The sequence below is a fragment of the Anomaloglossus baeobatrachus genome, chromosome 3, assembly GCF_048569485.1.
Source record: "Anomaloglossus baeobatrachus isolate aAnoBae1 chromosome 3, aAnoBae1.hap1, whole genome shotgun sequence".
Classification (NCBI taxonomy): domain Eukaryota; kingdom Metazoa; phylum Chordata; class Amphibia; order Anura; family Aromobatidae; genus Anomaloglossus; species Anomaloglossus baeobatrachus.
Window position 1 is genome coordinate 455,992,424 of NC_134355.1, and position 19,042 is coordinate 456,011,465.

At 48.7% G+C, this 19,042-nt stretch overlaps 1 pseudogene; it reads right to left on the reverse strand.

The window, feature by feature from the left end:
• LOC142297273 (putative cation-transporting ATPase 13A4) overlaps positions 1 to 19,042 on the reverse strand; it is a 332,303-nt pseudogene that overhangs the window by 225,801 nt on the left and 87,460 nt on the right.

Consider the following 19,042-nt stretch of genomic DNA (forward strand, 5'->3'; position numbering starts at 1 on the left):
CTGTGCACAGAAGCAGACTCAGGATTACTACGTGACACCGGTGGGACTGGGCACTTGGACAGGCTTCCCACAGTGGCAGCGGCACACAGAGAATTTGGTTTACCTGCAGCGTGTGTGTCTCCTTTATAATCCTCATCCAACACCATGACTACCCACAGTGAGTACCCTTGCCCCCTGCACCCTGTGCTCCTAAATAACCACCAAACACCCTGAGCCCGGGGCTTTCCCTACCTGTGGAGGGACTAACATCAGGCTGCTTAACTCCATCTGCCTTGGTACTCCCTACAGCAGCGGCGGTACTCCTATCATCGCAACACTCAGGTGGCGTCACAAACTTCTCCCCTGTAAATATCCCCTTTTACGGATCAAAGTGTCCGAGAGACCAGGTCCAGACGACCCCCTCGAGCCATGATCCCAGATCCGAGCAGCTAGACTACCTCCGGGGCGGTACATATACATATATATGTCGCGGGCGGGGAGGAGGGTGTCAGCACACCGCGCTCACCCCTTCTGCTCGGGTCCGGCAGCTGCTCAGTGGTGGCTCGAGCGGTGGGCCGGATCCCGGGGCTTCTCGAGCGGCACTCCTCGCCCGTGAGTGAAAGGGGGGTTTTGTGGTTGGGTGTGGGGATTGTTATAGTTCGTGACGCCACCCACGGTTGTGGTGATTTCACCACCGCTGCTCAATATGGGGATCCCGGGGATGGTGATGTGGAGCAGCCAGTTGTTGTGTCGCCCCTCCGTGGGTAGGGGTTGGTGATCCCGGGCCCAGTGGGGTGCAGGGGCAGCGCTGTGCCTTGCGGCACTGAGGTACTCACTCAGCCAGTAAACACGACACAGTTCTCGGTAAACAAACGGCTGGTTGGACGGGTCCCTCGGACGGTTCACGGTGCTGCGGTTCCCTGCAGTTAGCGGTGACGGTCTCTTCCCTGCACCTTTGAAATGTCTGTTTGGTAGCGGTGGATTCCCACCGGTTACCCGCTCCCCGACTGCAATCTGTGCCGGAGGAGCTCCACACTTTGCCCGCAGGCGCCGGCCCTGGGAAACTGGTGCCTTGGCGGTGGCGGTGTTTCCCCGTTGTGGTTGGACCTTTGCCGTCAATCAGGACTTGCTTGTTGGGGGATCTACGTCCCCTTCACTAACGGATTTAGCAATTTACAGCGACTCCAAGCCTTGCTGGGATCCGAAAGCCCCTGCTCTGGTGCTGACTGCCCTTTGTATACTGCTCCAGACCCCCGGATACACACAGCCTTCGTGGCCCTTCCAGCAACCTCCAGACAGTCCCACTGCAGATCTTCACCACTGTCTGCTGACCTTGCTGACTCCGTCTGGGCACACAGCCACAGACTAACTTCAGGCTTTCTTTCTTTACTGTCACTTCACTTACTTTCCTCCTTTACTCTTGCCCTGCCTGGGCTCAACTCTATCTTAGCTCCTCACTCCTGCTCCTCCCTGAGCTTTCTCTCTTCAGCTCCACTACACTTCACTTCCTTCCACTTCCTCCTCCCTGGCTGAACTGCCTGGTTTCTTCCCGCCTCCAGAGTTGTGAGCTCCTTGGTGGGCGGAGCCAACCGCCTGGCCCACCCCCTGGTTTGCATCATCAACCTCTGGAGGAAGGCAACAAGGATTTGTGGGTTAGCTGGTGAACCTGCAGGGAATGTGGGGTGCGTGTGTGTTGTTGTCTGTGTCCCCTGGCTTGCCCAGGGTGACACATTCCCCCTTAGCAAAACGCAGACCGTCCTCGGGCTGCCCGTCCAACACCGGTTTTATTTTCCTTTTTGTTTTTCTGTAAAGGTAAAACGGTATAACATTATAACGGTAACATTTTTAATTCAACTCTTCCCAAGACGGGAGGCACATTTACTTATAACGTTGCAACGGTGTACGGTCACGGTTTCCGCTCTCTCCCACCCAAGCAACCTGGCCCTGATGCTGCCCCTAAAACCCAGGCAGCACCCCTTGACCCACAGTCCAGCACAAGTTACCCGAGCGGGATCTGTCCTTGCCCTCCAGAGGGTAGCCACCGGTTCCTTTGGTGGCTGGGCCCTAGCCTGCTCTGCTCAGGGCTCTCCCTCCAACCTGCCTCTCCGGAGGCGGCATTGCGGAAACGGTAACGGTACCCAACATATTTACAAGCCACTTAACGTTTGTGGTGCCCTGCAAGTTCACGGGCTTGTCCATGGATAGTTCCCATGCAAAACTTAAACGGTCCCCACGGGGACAACGGTGCCAGCTCCTGCCGGTTGCAAATCAACAAACAAATCAGGTGACTTCTTCGGTAATTTCACTTATCATTCTTTCAACAACTTTTTCAAACAAACAACAACACTCTTTTACATTTGCGGACCCCTTTTGCTCATAGAACGGTCTCCCTGTACCTAAGTGGGGGTCTACCTAGGTTGGAACGGGTGGACCTTCGGGGCCCGGTGTCAGTGGTGCTAGACAGTGGGGTAGAGGGAACAATTGGTTCCTCCTCCCTGCTATAGTGTGGAGCAGGCGGAGGTGTAGGGGGGCTGGGTACAGGTTCATCCCTGGGCACTGGCACTGGTTCTGGCTCACGGTTAACCGCTTCCACTACTTCTTCATCCACGGGTTGCGGGAACAGTATCACTGGAAGTATCACCGCGCCGTTCTGTGTAGGCCAGTCTGCTGGGAAGTCACCCATTACAGTGTGGATTACCTCTGCTGCCTTCTCCACTGATGGAGGAACCGGTACTTCAGCCTCTGCCTTCAGCGCTGGGGGGCATTTTTTTAGATGGTCCCGGGAAACTGTGGCTAGGGTGCCCCCTTGGTCACGACTGATCTGGTAGGTTTTCCCTTCTCCCCATTCTGTGGGTTGTATGACATAAGGGACTTGCTCCCACTGATCATCCAGCTTGTGGGTTTTTCTCTTCCGTTTCAGCACCACATCTCCTGGCTGGAAAGGACCTGCGGGCGCCTTCTGGTTGAACCGGTGCTCTTGCTGCTCTCGACTTCGACTGAGGTTTTTCTCCACATACTCCTGGATTTGCCGGTACTGTGCCCTCCTCCGACTTTCCCACTCCGCCGTTGAAGGGAGTGCTTCCGGAGCTTCCAACCCCATCTCCAGATCCACCGGCAGGCGGCCAGGCCGAGCCCTCATCAAATACGCTGGGGTGCATTTCGTCGAGCTGGACGGGATATTATTGTACATGTCGACCAAGTCAGGTAGCTTTTCCGGCCACATGTTCCGTTCTTCCAGCGGTAACGTCTTGAGGAGCCCCAGGACCAAGTGGTTCATTTTCTCGCACATGCCGTTGGTTTGGGCGTGGTACGGAGTGGTCCGGATCTTCTTGCAGCCGTACAACTGGCAGAATTCGTGAAACACCTCTGCTTCAAAAGCCGGGCCTTGGTCAGTTAGCACCTTCTCGGGGTACCCATGGGGTCGGCAGAAATAAGCCTGGAACGCTCGAGCAGCGGTTCGACCAGTTAGGTCCTTAACGGGGACTACCACCATAAATCTTGAGTAGTGGTCTACCATGGTCAATGCGTAGGTGTACCCACTTCGGCTAGGGGTGAGCTTGACATGGTCCAGGGCGACCAGTTCCAGCGGCTGATGGGTAACGATGGGATGTAACGGTGCCCTCTGGCTAGTCTCGTCCTTTCTCCTCAGTGTACAAGGACCGCACTCTCAGCACCAGGCTTCCACCGATTCACGCATCCCACTCCAATAGAACCGCTCCCTCAACAGCATCTCCAGCTTTTTCCACCCGAAGTGGCCAGCTCCATCATGGTATGCCCGCAGGACAGTAGCGACCTCAGCTTGAGGAACAATCAACTGGCATATTTTCTCATGGGTCTTTGGGTTGATCAGCTCACGGTACAGCCTCCCTTGGTGTAGGTAAAGCCGTTTTCGTTCTTTCCACAAGCGTTGGGCTTCGGCTGGAGCGGCAGGGTCTATTCCCATAGCACCTTGTTCCACCAGAGTCTTGACAAGGCGGACAGCCGGCGCATGGTCCTGGGCGCCCTGCCACTCTTGACTGGGCCGCGGGTCCAGATCTACCCTCTGCTGGCATACTTGTACCCTCTCAGTAGGCGGCTGGTGAAACGCAGGCAACTCGATCTCCTCGAGGTCGTCATCCTCGCATCCCTCTTCTGACAAATGGGGCATCCGGGAGAGTGCATCAGCATTTATGTTGACACGACCAGCTCGGTACTTTATGGTGAAATCATAGTTGGCTAGCCGGGCTACCCACCGCTGCTCCAGCGCGCCCAACTTGGCCGTGTTTAGATGTGTCAGCGGATTGTTGTCCGTAAACGCGGTGAAGGTTGCTGCCGCCAAGTAGTGGCGGAACCGCTCCGTGATAGCCCATACCAACGCCAATAGCTCGAGCTTGAAGGAGCTATAATTCTCGGGGTTCCTTTCGGTCGGCCGGAGTTTTCAGCTAGCATAGGCAATCACCTTCTCCTTTCCATCTTGGACCTGGGATAGGACCGCTCCTAGCCCCACGTTACTGGCGTCCGTGTGGAGGATAAACGGGCGCCCATAGTCAGGGTACGCCAGGACCTCTTCTCCGGTCAAGGCCGCCTTCAACTGGCAAAAGGACTCCTCGTGCTTGTCCTCCCACGACAGTGGGGCTCCAATGGGTCTACCACCTTTGGTCTGTCCCACGAGGAGATCTTGCATGTGGGCAGCCATCTTCGTGTACCCTTTTATAAAGCGCTGATAGTACCCTACCAGACCCAGAAACTGCCTTACTTCCCTCACTGTAGTTGGTCTCGGCCAGCTCTGGATGGCAGTAATCTTCTCAGGGTCGGGGGCGACACCATCCGCACTCACCACATGCCCTAGATATTGCACCCTGGGTTTCAGCAAGTGGCATTTTGAGGGCTTCAACTTCATCCCGTACTTGGCAAGGGACGCGAACACCTCGGCCAGGTGCTCCAGATGGGCTTCATACGTCTGGGAATAAACAATCACATCATCCAAATACAGCAGGACGGTCTCGAAGTTTAAATGTCCCAGACAGCACTCCATCAACCGTTGGAAGGTCCCGGGGGCATTGCACAGCCCAAACGGCATGCTATTGAATTCGCAGAGCCCCATCGGGGTGGTGAAGGCGGTCTTCTCCCGGTCCTCGGGGGCCACGGCCACTTGCCAGTATCCGCTGGTGAGGTCAAGGGTCGAGAAGTAGTTTGCAGTTCTCAGTGCAGCCAAAGACTCTTCAATACGAGGTAAGGGATAGGCATCTTTATGGGTTATCTGGTTGATCTTCCGGTAGTCCACACACATCCGCATGGTGCCATCCTTCTTCTTGACCAGTACCAATGGAGCGGCCCAGGGACTACAGCTGTCCCGAATAACCCCTGCCTCCTTCATATTCCTCAACATATCTTTGGCACACTGGTAATGTGCAGGGGGAATAGGTCTATACCTCTCTTTGATAGGGGGATGTTCACCGGTGGGAATATGGTGTTGGACCCCCTTGATCCGCCCAAAGTCTAGGGGGTGCTTACTGAAAACCTGTTCGTACTCCTGCACCACCCTGTGTACCCCGGCCCTGTGATGTGTAGGGGTATCATCAGTGCCTACATGTAGCTGTTGGTGCCACTCCTTTGTGTCCCCCTGGGGTGGGGAAGTGCTGGGGGTAGGTGGGAGTGTGGATGGACTGGCTTCATGGATAGTGTGAGGGTCCAGGGTGAGCAGCTTGGCAATGGTGGCATACCGGGGCAGCCTGACTTCTTCCTCCCCACAGTTCAACACTCTCACGGGCACTCTCCCTTTCTTCACATCTACCACCCCTCGGGCGGCCACTACAGTGGGCCAGTGTTCGGAGGGCATGGGCTCCATCATCGCAGGGTAGTCACGCCCCTGAGGCCCTACTGCTGCCCTACACCAGATCATCATCTCACTCCTAGGGGGCACAGCCAATGGAGCAACATCCATCACTCTCACTCCACCAATCTCCCCTCCTGTTGAGCTTACATGCTGGCGGTACATCAGGGTGCGGATCTCACGCTGCACAGCCCTCTGCCGGCTCCCTGCCGCTGTGGCGGCTAGCTGTTGCAATAGGTTCAACACATCAGCCATGCAGTGTTCCATCACATTGGTTCCCAGCACTATTTTCGGGTTATGATCACTGGGTTCATTCAAGATCACAATCATACCCTGGTGTTGCAGTTCAGCTTGCCCCACTGTCATAGCCACTTGTTTATACCCCACCTTGGTCAATGGAAGTCCATTAGCGGCAATCAAATTTATACTATTGTCTGGAGGCGCCAGCTCGTCTGTGGCCCAATACTGCTGATACAACGTGTACGGTATGGTAGTTACCTGTGATCCAGTGTCCAAGAGAGCCATCACCGGTATGCCGTCCACAGCCACGGGGATGATAGGGCGGGCCCCGACATATCGGTCTCGCCAGTCCGGGGGGCCACGGTGTTCTACTCCTGAGGATTGGCCCGGGGCCCCAGGGGTTGCTCGTTTAACGGGCACTGTCGGTAGTAATGGCCCGGCTTACGGCACTTGTAGCAGATTGAGGGTCTGCTCCGTGGGTTGTTAGCGCTTCTCCGCTGCATCCAGGGAACATCTTCAGGACTGTCAGCAAGCTGTATCTGCACTGGAGGCTGAGATCTGGTCAGAGGTTGTAGCGCAGCAAGGATCTTGGCAAGGTCTCCGTCCATGCGACGGACCTGGGCTGCCAGCTCTTCTACTGTGCTGCTCGGGGCTGCAGGCATTAAAGAGGTTGGTTTGGCTGAGGCCGCCACAACAGGAGCTGTCTCGACGGGCCACGGGACGGGTTCCAGAACTTCAGCAGCTGGGGGCTGTAGTGCTTTGATAGCCCGCTCCTTTAACACAGCAAAGTCCACATCAGGGTGTTCCAGGGCCCACAGCCGGAGTTGTTTACGATCCTCAGGGGACCTCATCCCCTGCGCAAATTGCTCCACTAACATCTTGTTGCTATCCGCCTCATTAATAGAGTTCACCCGCTTCAGCGTGCGGAGGGCGGTCTGCAGACGTAGAGCATAGTCCCGAATGCTATCTCCAGCTCGTTGCTGGCACTGGTAAAACTGCATCCTCAGCTCAGCTTCAGTCCGGGTCTCGAAGGCAGTCTGTAGCTTCTCAAAGATGGTGGCTACAGAGAGCCGGTCCCCCTCGGCCCAGGTCTCCGCTTCCTGCTCCGCCGCACCGGTTAACTGGCCTAGCACTATCGCTGCACGTTGCTTATCAGTCAGGGGGTACAGCTCTAGCAACGGGTTAAGCTTTTTCCGGAAGGCCTGTAGGGCATCCGGTTTCCCGTCATACCGCGGTAGCCAGGCAGCTCCAGGCGCATAGGGCAAGGAAAACGGCATGACCTGAGCAAGCGCGGGGGCCGCGGCACCTCCCGCCGGTACGACCGGGACCTGGGCAGGCCCATTCCCATTCGCGGGTGCCGCTGCGGCTGCGACCACCGCTCCTCCAGCGGCTCCGTCGGGCGCAGACATCTTGTTTCCGTCCCCCTTAGCTCTTTCAGGCCCCTCCTCTCTCGGGGCGGAGTTTTGGCCTTCGCGCCTCTACTGCTCGAGAAGACGCTCGAGCGGGAACTTTTCGCGCCAAAGATGGCGGCTTCTGAAATTTTTCTGCCGGATGCCTCCGGCGGTAACAAGGCGCACCTCTACCTGACGGCAGAGTGGTAGGATCCTGTTCGTGACGCCAAGTTGTCGCGGGCGGGGAGGAGGGTGTCAGCACACCGCGCTCACCCCTTCTGCTCGGGTCCGGCAGCTGCTCAGTGGTGGCTCGAGCGGTGGGCCGGATCCCGGGGCTTCTCGAGCGGCACTCCTCGCCCGTGAGTGAAAGGGGGGTTTTGTGGTTGGGTGTGGGGATTGTTATAGTTCGTGACGCCACCCACGGTTGTGGTGATTTCACCACCGCTGCTCAATATGGGGATCCCGGGGATGGTGATGTGGAGCAGCCAGTTGTTGTGTCGCCCCTCCGTGGGTAGGGGTTGGTGATCCCGGGCCCAGTGGGGTGCAGGGGCAGCACTGTGCCTTGCGGCACTGAGGTACTCACTCAGCCAGTAAACACGACACAGTTCTCGGTAAACAAACGGCTGGTTGGACGGGTCCCTCGGACGGTTCACGGTGCTGCGGTTCCCTGCAGTTAGCGGTGACGGTCTCTTCCCTGCACCTTTGAAATGTCTGTTTGGTAGCGGTGGATTCCCACCGGTTACCCGCTCCCCGACTGCAATCTGTGCCGGAGGAGCTCCACACTTTGCCCGCAGGCGCCGGCCCTGGGAAACTGGTGCCTTGGCGGTGGCGGTGTTTCCCCGTTGTGGTTGGACCTTTGCCGTCAATCAGGACTTGCTTGTTGGGGGATCTACGTCCCCTTCACTAACGGATTTAGCAATTTACAGCGACTCCAAGCCTTGCTGGGATCCGAAAGCCCCTGCTCTGGTGCTGACTGCCCTTTGTATACTGCTCCAGACCCCCGGATACACACAGCCTCCGTGGCCCTTCCAGCAACCTCCAGACAGTCCCACTGCAGATCTTCACCACTGTCTGCTGACCTTGCTGACTCCGTCTGGGCACACAGCCACAGACTAACTTCAGGCTTTCTTTCTTTACTGTCACTTCACTTACTTTCCTCCTTTACTCTTGCCCTGCCTGGGCTCAACTCTATCTTAGCTCCTCACTCCTGCTCCTCCCTGAGCTTTCTCTCTTCAGCTCCACTACACTTCACTTCCTTCCACTTCCTCCTCCCTGGCTGAACTGCCTGGTTTCTTCCCGCCTCCAGAGTTGTGAGCTCCTTGGTGGGCGGAGCCAACCGCCTGGCCCACCCCCTGGTGTGCATCATCAACCTCTGGAGGAAGGCAACAAGGATTTGTGGGTTAGCTGGTGAACCTGCAGGGAATGTGGGGTGCGTGTGTGTTGTTGTCTGTGTCCCCTGGCTTGCCCAGGGCGACACATATATATATATATATATATATATATATATGTATATATATATATATACACATACACACACATATAGAAAGAAAAATAGGTTTCTCATTATATAAATATAGCCATTCATAAAATTACAAACATGTCACTAGTGATGACCGAGTGTGCTCGGTACTGCTCGATACTCAATCGTGCATTGGGGTGCTCAGGCTTGCTTGTTACTCAATCAAGGATTGTGGATGCTCAAGGGCCATGCTCAAGTTTCTGACTCTCGTGTTTTGCAGCTGTTAGACAGCCAATAAATATGCGGTCATTTCCAGCCATGCATGGTAATGCCATAGCCATATTAACTACTGGAATTACTGTGATTTGCCGGCCGTATGATGTTTTAGGGTCTTACGTGAGACCAGGGGGACCGATGCTCGGCATACTGTTCTCTATAAGCAGTTCAGGGAGTGTTGATGTAGGAGGGAAAACTGCGATTAGAGCAAGGTTTGTACACTTACACCCTTAAGTGCCTTTCATGTAGCACTAAAGCAGGCCCTCTCTACATATGGCCTACTGGCCACATTCGGCCACATTCGGCCTGCTGAAGGAGGCTATTCAGTCTGAGGAGCACTGGGAGGTTCCGCTTCTCATTCTCCTATACTCAGCTGAATTTGCATCTTTCATAATGTTGCCAGGGCTGCACAGGCAGAGAAGGCCATGACCCGGTCGGAAACAGTAAGTGCTCCAGGAGGAGCCGAAGATTATATATACTATTACAGGTGTAGGAAGGGGGTGGAGTGTAGGGGAACATTGTGGAGAGGTGAAGGTTGTGGTAGGGGAACAATAAGGAGAGATGAAGAATGTGGAGGAACATTATAGAGTTGTGGAGTTTGTTGGAGGACATTATGGAGCAGTGCAGGGCATGGGCATGGAGATATTATGGAGAGGTGCAGAGCATGGGGGGACATTATGCATAGGTGTAGTGGAACATTATGAAAATGTGCATAGTGGGGGACATTATGGAAAGGTGCAGGGTGTGTGTGGGAACATTAAAGAGAGGTGCAGGGTGTGTGGGAAAATTAAAGAGAGGTGCAGGGTGTGAAAGACGTTATGGAGTGGTGCAGGGTGTGAGTGAACATTATGGTGCGGTGAAGAGTATGGGAGAACATAATGGAGTGGTGCAGAGTGTTGAGGGCATTAAGGAGTATTGCAGGGTGTGGGGGAACATTATCAAGAGGTGAAAGCTGTGGAAAAAAGTATGGAGTAGTGCAGGGTATGGGGAATATTATAAGGTGTATTGTAAGGTGTAGAGTGTGGGAAAACAATATGGTAAGGTGCAGGTTGTGGAGGAACATTATGGAAAGGTGCAAGGTATGGGGAGCATTATAGACAGGTGCGGGGGACATTATGGAGAGGAGCATGGTGTAATAGAACATTATGAAGTGGTGCAGAGTGTGGGGGAATATTATGGAGAGGTGCAGGGTTTGACTGACATTATGGAGAGGTTAATGGGAACATTATGTAGAGGTGCAGGTTGTGAAAAATTATTCTGGAGACGTGCAGGGTGTGAGTGAACATAGTGTAGAGATGTAGTCTGTGGGGGAAACTTTTGCAGAGGTGAAGGTTATAGGAAAACATTACGGACAGGTGCAGGGTGGGGGAATATTATGGAAAAGTGCAGGGTGTGGGGGATGTTATTGAGAAGTGTAGGGTGTAGGGGGAACATTATAGAGAGATGCAGGGTGTGGGGCAACCTTTTAGAGATGTGCAGGGCATGGGGGAATATTACAGAAAGGTGCAGGGTGTAGGTGTACAATATGGAGAAGTGCAGGGTGTCGGGGACATCATGGAGAGGTACAAGGGACATTATGAAGAGTAGTACATGGTATGGGAGGGAGATTATGGAGTAGTGAAGGGTGTGGTGGAACATTATGGAGTGGTGCAAGGAGTGGTGGAATATTATAGAGTGGTGCAGGACATGGGGGAACAATATGGAGAGATGCAGTGTGTGGGGGGAAATTATGCAGTGGTGCATGGTGTGGGGGAAATTATGCAGCAGTGCATAGTATCGGGGATATTATGGAGCGGTATGAAGGACATTATGGAGACGTGAATGGTATAGGGGATTTTATGGAGTAAAGCAATGTGTGGGGGAACATTATGGAGAGGGTCAGTGTGGGGGAAAATACTAAATAATTAATCAAGCATTCATTAATCATAAACTACATGTAGTATACAACCACATAACTTTCATGTAACATAATAATTAGATAATAAGGCTAAGACCATTTATATATGTTGCAATATTAATGATTAAATAATAAGGCTAAGCCCATGTAAACATCTTGAAATATTGATTAGATAATAAGGTTAAAGGGAATCTGTCACCACATTAGACCTATCTAAACTATCAATATGGGCAGACAGGTTATAGACTGTTGAAACGGTCATCCCCCTATGTGTCATATCAAATGCCTTGTTGTGGATAAATCATGAGCCGTTACAGCCTATGGGGCAGAATCTGACTGGAAGATAACTGCCTCCAGGGCATACATTAAATAGAAGGGGGAGTTACCAGTATGAGACAAGTAACTAACACAAAATGAGAGAATTGAAATGTATCTTCTTGGAAACATGTTTTTGGGAGGATGCTGCCTGGAAGATAACTGTGTCTTCAGACCTTATTTTAAATAAAAGGAGGTATTACCAGTGTGATGGCCACGCTCTACTATCCTGGTCTCACTGCAGAGCTGTGAGTGACTATAACGGACACTTTTGCAGGTTCCTCTCAGCTGTCTTATATAGGAGAATCCATTTAATTCTGCAAATAATAGTCTGATATTTAAGTTACATTGTTTGTGATGCTGGCTATAGTCACTACTCACACACAAGCTGTGAGGCAGGTAAGTCAAGAAGTTTAGGGTCAAATACCAAAAGTGTAGGTTAAAGGCAGAGGGGCAAGACAAAAGAGAAACCAGGTCAAGGTCCAAATCAAAAGTCCAAAACGGTAACTGATTAAGAAAAGAGGGGCTAGGCAAATACATAGTTAAAGGCAAGGTCAGGCAGCAAGAGATCAGAGAAGCAGAGTACAGAAAGGCAAGGCACAAATACCACCGAGGAAAGCTATGACTGGCAATGGTCTGACTACTGTCAGCCTGCTAAATAGTCAGGCATCACACCGAATGGGTGACACCTGGATGAAGCCCAGTAGTCCTGGCCTGTTTGAGTTTCAGGGAAATCCTGAATTGTATGAGGAATGTCTGCATACCCAGTCCCTGATTTAGCAGCAATGTTATCTTATTCACAATACTGATAACTAAATATGCCCCTGCCAAATACTGGGCATCTGAACTGTCATTCACTGTGTTCCTTGGACACAGTGAACGGTGGTTTCATTAGAATACCCCCTCTTCTATCGAGGACCACAAGACTCCAGATTTCTCAGGAAATCTTAAATGGAAGGCCCTGAGCATTTGAACAGCCTTCACAGATCGAGCTGGGAGCCAGGATCTCTCCTCAGATCCGTATCCTTTCCAATGAACTAGATAGCGGAGAGAATTTTGGACCTGTCAAGAATTCACAATCCTCTGTACCTTGTACTCCAAACCTGTATTGACTGGAACTGGAGAAGATGGGAAAAAGGGATATAATACAGAAGGGACAAACTTTTTTAAAAGCGAGCTAATGAAAACATAAGGACTATAAAGGGACAGGTAGTTTCAATCTAAAAGCCACCGGTTTGACTACTTCCAGAATCCCATAATGGTCTATGAACTTAGAACCGAACTTTGTCAATGGTTCTTTCAGTTTATTATTTTGGGATGACAAACAAACTCTATCACTAACTTTAAAGACAGGACCCACCAAATGATTTCTATCGACCTTCTGCTTTTAGTGAATCTGAATAACCCCAATATTTTCTTGAATTCACCAAAATGGGGATGAACACCATAATTACAGAAAAATGCGAGGTTCCAGTGGACTGACTGATCTGACTATTAAAGGAGTATTCAGCTAGATATAAATATGAACACCAGTCCTCCTGCTGAGCTGCAATGAAACACTTAAAATTTGATCTAAATATTGATTTGCCTTTTCTATTTGACTGTTTCAGGGAAAAAAATGACAAGTTGATCCCCAGCTTTATACAAAAAGCTCTCCAAATTTGGAGACACATTGCATTCCGCTATCAGACACAACGTTAAAAAGAATACCATTCAAACTCACAATATGACTAATAAACAACCTGGAAAGTGTCTCTGCATTAAGTAACCCTGATTAAAGAGCAAAATGAGCCTGTTTGTTGATTTGGTCTACCACCACTCAAATAACAGTTTTCCCATCAGACAGAGGCAAATCCTTGATGAAATCCATGGAGAAATGAATCTATGGTATTTTTGAAATTGGCAATAGAGCCAATTCCCTGACCACTTGGTTATTGCAAATGTTAGCGTGTGGTCAAACTTCACAAATGAACACAAAATCTCCAATATCATTATAGACGGATGGCCACCAAAAGAGCTTAACCCAGGATAACCATGCAAGACTAAATCATGACACTCTCGTAACAGATGAAGTGTTAGGTACACCGGTACAAATATTTTGGACCTTGGAGTAGTGGAAGAGGCCAAAGACTGGACTTTATGGATCTCTACGTCCATCTCTGAGGATACCATAAAAACCCCAATGCCCTGAGGAAGAAAGAAAGATGGAGGTTCTCAAGACAGTGTGATAATGCGTCAGCCTTCACATTCTTAAACCCCAGCCTGAACGTGATAGAGAAATTGAATATAGAGAAAAATTTGGCCTGCCCTGTGGTTAACCATTTACACTCCCTAGGACACAGTGAAGACCGGATTCTTAATATTGCTTTATCATTTTCTAAAAAATCTTTAATTGTAAAGTATTTTTATACTTATCTCCAATACAGTACTTTCTACATAGACACATACATTAACCTACCTGTTCTTTTCAGAAGCTACAATGCCCCACAAATCTAATCCACCTTCAGTCAATGTACCTGTCTGGGTAAAAATACACTTGTTTGTGCTTTTAAGTAACATTAATGTATTCTTATCATTAATTTCTTATGAACAATAACCCACTAGTTCTCATTTTATTTATCAGAGTTTGGGAACTTACACAATTTTTATTCATTAAAATTTCTATAATTTAGAATTATTTTAATGCTTTTAAAAAAATAGATATTGCACAATACAAACATCATACAGTACAGACCAAAAGTTTGGACACACCTCATTCAAAGAGTTTTCTTTATTTTCATGACTCTGAAAATTGTAGATTCACAGTGAAGGCATCAAAACTATGAATTAACACATGTGGAATGAAATGCTTAACAAAAAAAGTGTGAAAGAACTGAAAATATGTCTTAGGCCCCTTTCACACGTCAGCGATTCTGGTACGTTTGTGCTTTTTTTTAAACGTACCAGAATCACTGACATACGCAGACCCATTCTAATGAATGGGTCTGCTCACACGTCAGTGATTTGTCACTGCACGTGTCTCCGTGCAGCGTACCCGCGTGTGCGTGATTGCTGCATGGAGACATGTCCATTTTTTTCTGGCATCACTGATGTTCCACGGACCACGCAGTGGTGTAGTCCGTGAAACACGTGCCAGAAAAAAACGTGCTTTTAAAATAATAAACATTTTAACTCACCCGGCGTCCAGCGATGTCCTCTGCAGCCCGTTCTCTCTGCTCCTTCTGTGCCGGCTGATTACTGTCGCGCATATTCATTATGCGCGACACAGCCGACCCGGAAGCAGCTCCTGCAGGGGTCACCGCCGGCCGGATGCTGCGTCGCGGGAGGATTCAGCACCACGGACAGCGGGAGCGGGCGCAGGTGAGTGAATCTCTAAGTTCAATCACGGGCCATGGAGAACGGAGCCCGGATTGCACTTAGACAACCCACGTGTGCTGTGATTTTCGGCACACGCAGGGACATGTGTGTGTTTTACACGCCAGTGAAAAACGTCTGTGTTTTTCACTGACGTGTGAAACCGGCCTTATATTCTAGGTTCTTCAAAGTAGCCACCTTTTGCTTTGATTACTGCTTTGCACACTCTTGGCTTTCTCTTGATGAGCTTCAGGTGGTGGTCACAGGAAATGGTCTTCCAACAGTCTTGAAGGAGTTCCCAGAGATGCTTAGCACTTGTTGGCTTTTTTGCCTTCACTCTGCGGTCCAGCTCACCCCAAACCATCTCGATTGGGTTCAGGTCTGGTGACTGTGGAGGCCAGGTTATCTGGCGTAGCATCCCATAACTCTCCTTCTTAGTCAAATAACCCTTACACAGCCTGGAGGTGTGTTTGGGGTCATTGTCCTGTTGAAAAATAAATGAGGGTCCAACTAAACACAAACCGGATGGAATAGCATGCCGCTGCAAGATGCTGTGGTAGCCATGCTGGTTCAGTATGCCTTCAGTTTTGAATAAATCCCCAACAGTGTCACCAGCAAAGCACCCACACATCATCACACCTCTTCCGCCATGCTTCACGGTGGGATCCAGGAATGTAGAGTCCACCCGTTCACCTTATCTGCGTCGCACAAAGACACGGTGGTTGGATCCAAAGATCTCAAATTTGGACTCATCAGACCAAAGCACAGCTTTCCACTGGTCTAATGTCCATTGCTTGTGTTCTTTAACCCAAACAAGTCTCTTCTGCTGCACAAAGTCTCCTCTTAACAGTTGTTCTAGAGATGTGTCTTCTGCTAAAACTCTGTGTGGCATTGACCTGGTCTCTAATCTAAACTGCTGTTAACCTGCAATTTCTGAGGCTAGTGACTCAGATAAACTTATCCTCTGCAGCAGAGGTGAATCTTGGTCTTCCTTTCCTAGGTCGGTCCTCATGTGAGCCAGTTTCTTTGTAGCGTTTGATGGTTTTTGCCACTGCACTTGGGTCACTTTCAAAGTTTTCCCAATTTTTCGGACTGACTGGCCTTTATGTCTTAAAGTAATGATGGCCACTCGTTTTTCTTTACTTAGCTGATTTTTCCTTGCCATAATACCAATTCTAACAGTCTATTCAGTAGGACCATCAGCTGTGTATCCACCAGACTTCTGCACAACACAACTGATGGTCCCAAACCCATTTATAAGGCAAGAAATACCACTTATTAAAAGTGACAGGGCACCCCTGTGAAGTGAAAAACATTTCTGGTGACTACCTCTTAAAGCTAATCTAGAGAATGCCAAGAGTGTGAAAGCAGTAATCAAAGCAAAAGGTGGCTACTGTGAAGAACCTAGGATATAAGACATATTTTCAGTTGTTTCACACTTTTTTGTTAAGTATTTCATTCCACTTGTGTTAATTCATAGTTTTGATGCCTTCAATGTGAATTTACAATTTTCAGAGTCATGAAAATAAAGAAAACTCTTTGAATGAGAAGGTGTGTCCAAACTTTTGGTCTGTACTGTACATCCACTTTTTATACAGAAGTTGAACTGAGGAGCAACTGTTCAACAGGGGAAGCCATGGTGTCTACCTTATATTGCTTAATAGGAACAAGGGTTGTCTTTATGTTGCAGACCCTGTAAATTTAGCAATTTAACACAATTTTTTTTTTAAATAAACTTTTTTAAAATGAACATAACAATGGAATCACTATATACAGTTAGGTCCAGAAATATTTGGACAGTGACACAAGTTTTGTTATTTTAGCTGTTTACAAAAACATGTTCAGAAATACAATTATATATATAATATGGGCTGAAAGTGCACACTCCCAGCTGCAATATTAGAGTTTTCACATCCAAATCGGAGAAAGGGTTTAGGAATCATAGCTCTGTAATGCATAGCCTCCTCTTTTTCAAGGGACCAAAAGTAATTGGACAAGGGACTCTAAGGGCTGCAATTAACTCTGAAGGCGTCTCCCTCGTTAACCTGTAATCAATGAAGTAGTTAAAAGGTCTGGGGTTGATTACAGGTGTGTGGTTTTGCATTTGGAAGCTGTTGCTGTGACCAGACAACATGTGGTCTAAGGAACTCTCAATTGAGGTGAAGCAGAACATCCTGAGGCTGAAAAAAAAGAAAAAATCCATCAGAGAGATAGCAGACATGCTTGGAGTAGCAAAATCAACAGTCGGGTACATTCTGAGAAAAAAGGAATTGACTGGTGAGCTTGGGAACTCAAAAAGGCCTGGGCGTCCACGGATGACAACAGTGGTGGATGATCGCCGCATACTTTCTTTGGTGAAGAAGAACCCGTTCACAACATCAACTGAAGTCCAGAACACTCTCAGTGAAGTGGGTGTATCCGTCTCTAAGTCAACAGTAAAGAGAAGACTCCATGAAATTAAATACAAAGGGTTCACATCTAGATGCAAACCATTCATCAATTCCAAAAATAGCCAGGCCAGAGTTAAATTTGCTGAAAAACACCTCATGAAGCCAGCTCAGTTCTGGAAAAGTATTCTATGGACAGATGAGACAAAGATCAACCTGTACCAGAATGATGGGAAGAAAAAAGTTGGGAGAAGAAAGGGAACGGCACATGATCCAAGGCACACCACATCCTCTGTAAAACATGGTGGAGGCAACGTGATGGCATGGGCATGCATGGCTTTCAATGGCACTGGGTCACTTGTGTTTATTGATGACATAACAGCAGACAAGAGTAGCCGGATGAATTCTGAAGTGTACCGGGATATACTTTCAGCCCAGATTCAGCCAAATGCCGCAAAGTTGATCGGACGGCGCTTCATAGTACAGATGGACAATGACCCCAAGCATACCGCCAAAGCTACCCAGGAGTTCATGAGTGCAAAAAAGTGGAACATTCTGCAATGGCCAAGTCAATCACCAGATCTTAACCCAATTGAGCATGCATTTCACTTGCTCAAATCCAGACTTAAGACGGAAAGACCCACAAACAAGCAAGACCTGAAGGCTGCGGCTGTAAAGGCCTGGCAAAGCATTAAGAAGGAGGAAACCCAGCGTTTGGTGATGTCCATGGGTTCCAGACTTAAGGCAGTGATTGCCGCCAAAGGATTCACAACAAAATATTGAAAATAAAAATATTTTGTTTGGGTTTGGTTTATTTGTCCAATTACTTTTGACCTCCTAAAATGTGGAGTGTTTGTAAAGAAATGTGTACAATTCCTACAATTTCTATCAGATATTTTTGTTCAAACCTTCAAATTAAACGTTACAATCTGCACTTGAATTCTGTTGTAGAGATTTCATTTCAAATCCAATGTGGTGGCATGCAGAGCCCAACTCGCGAAAATTGTGTCACTGTCCAAATATTTCTGGACCTAACTGTACTGTATTTAGCATGCAGTAATAATGCAGCTATTGTAAACACATAACCACTTACTTTATCGAAACAGAGGAGGTTCAACTGTCCACACACAACAATTCGCTGAGGACTGATGCAAAATATCCCTTGCTTTTTTAAGCGACTTTGGGAATAAAGACTGCAGATGGTCAAGGCTGGAGGCAGAGAAACTGGAATTGCAACAGTGGCCATAATAAGTGCCATGATTACCAAATCACTTGCTGTAGCCTATAAAATGTATGTTAAGAAAAAAATATATATAAATTAGTTATTTTGCTAGTTTTTAATATAGATGAAGTCATGAATTATAAGGTCAACAGAGACGATTATTAATAATAATAATAATAATAATAATAATAATAATAATAATAATAATAATAATAATAATAATAATAATAATAATTTGACGAAAACATCTTGGTGATCAACTATCCAGAAAGTTACTGTTGAGTGGTTAGCTGGTGATAAACCACTTTTGCTTTACAAAGTCACTTTTCTGTAGTGCTTTTGCAATGCGTTCCAAAGCCCAGTTCATGCTCCTTCAGGAGCTACTTTTAATAGCTAATCAGCACGATTGGTACATCACAATCTATATAGTACTTTAAGGGAACCCAACACATTGGAAAACATTATTTATCTCATATCTAGGGTCAATTTGCAGATAAATACCATTCCAATGCTTTATGATTACTGAAGTGTGGATACCAGGGGAAAATTAACATATTTCGTCCTGGGAGCCGCCGGCTTGAAGTAATTGGAACGTACTGCTCACTATCTCAAGAGCTACAGCTGTAAGCACCTGCACTTTGACAGTGCACTCTACAGCAAATTTGTGCAGAGTTAGCTAACAATCAATGTGCAGGGATGTGCTTCAAGCT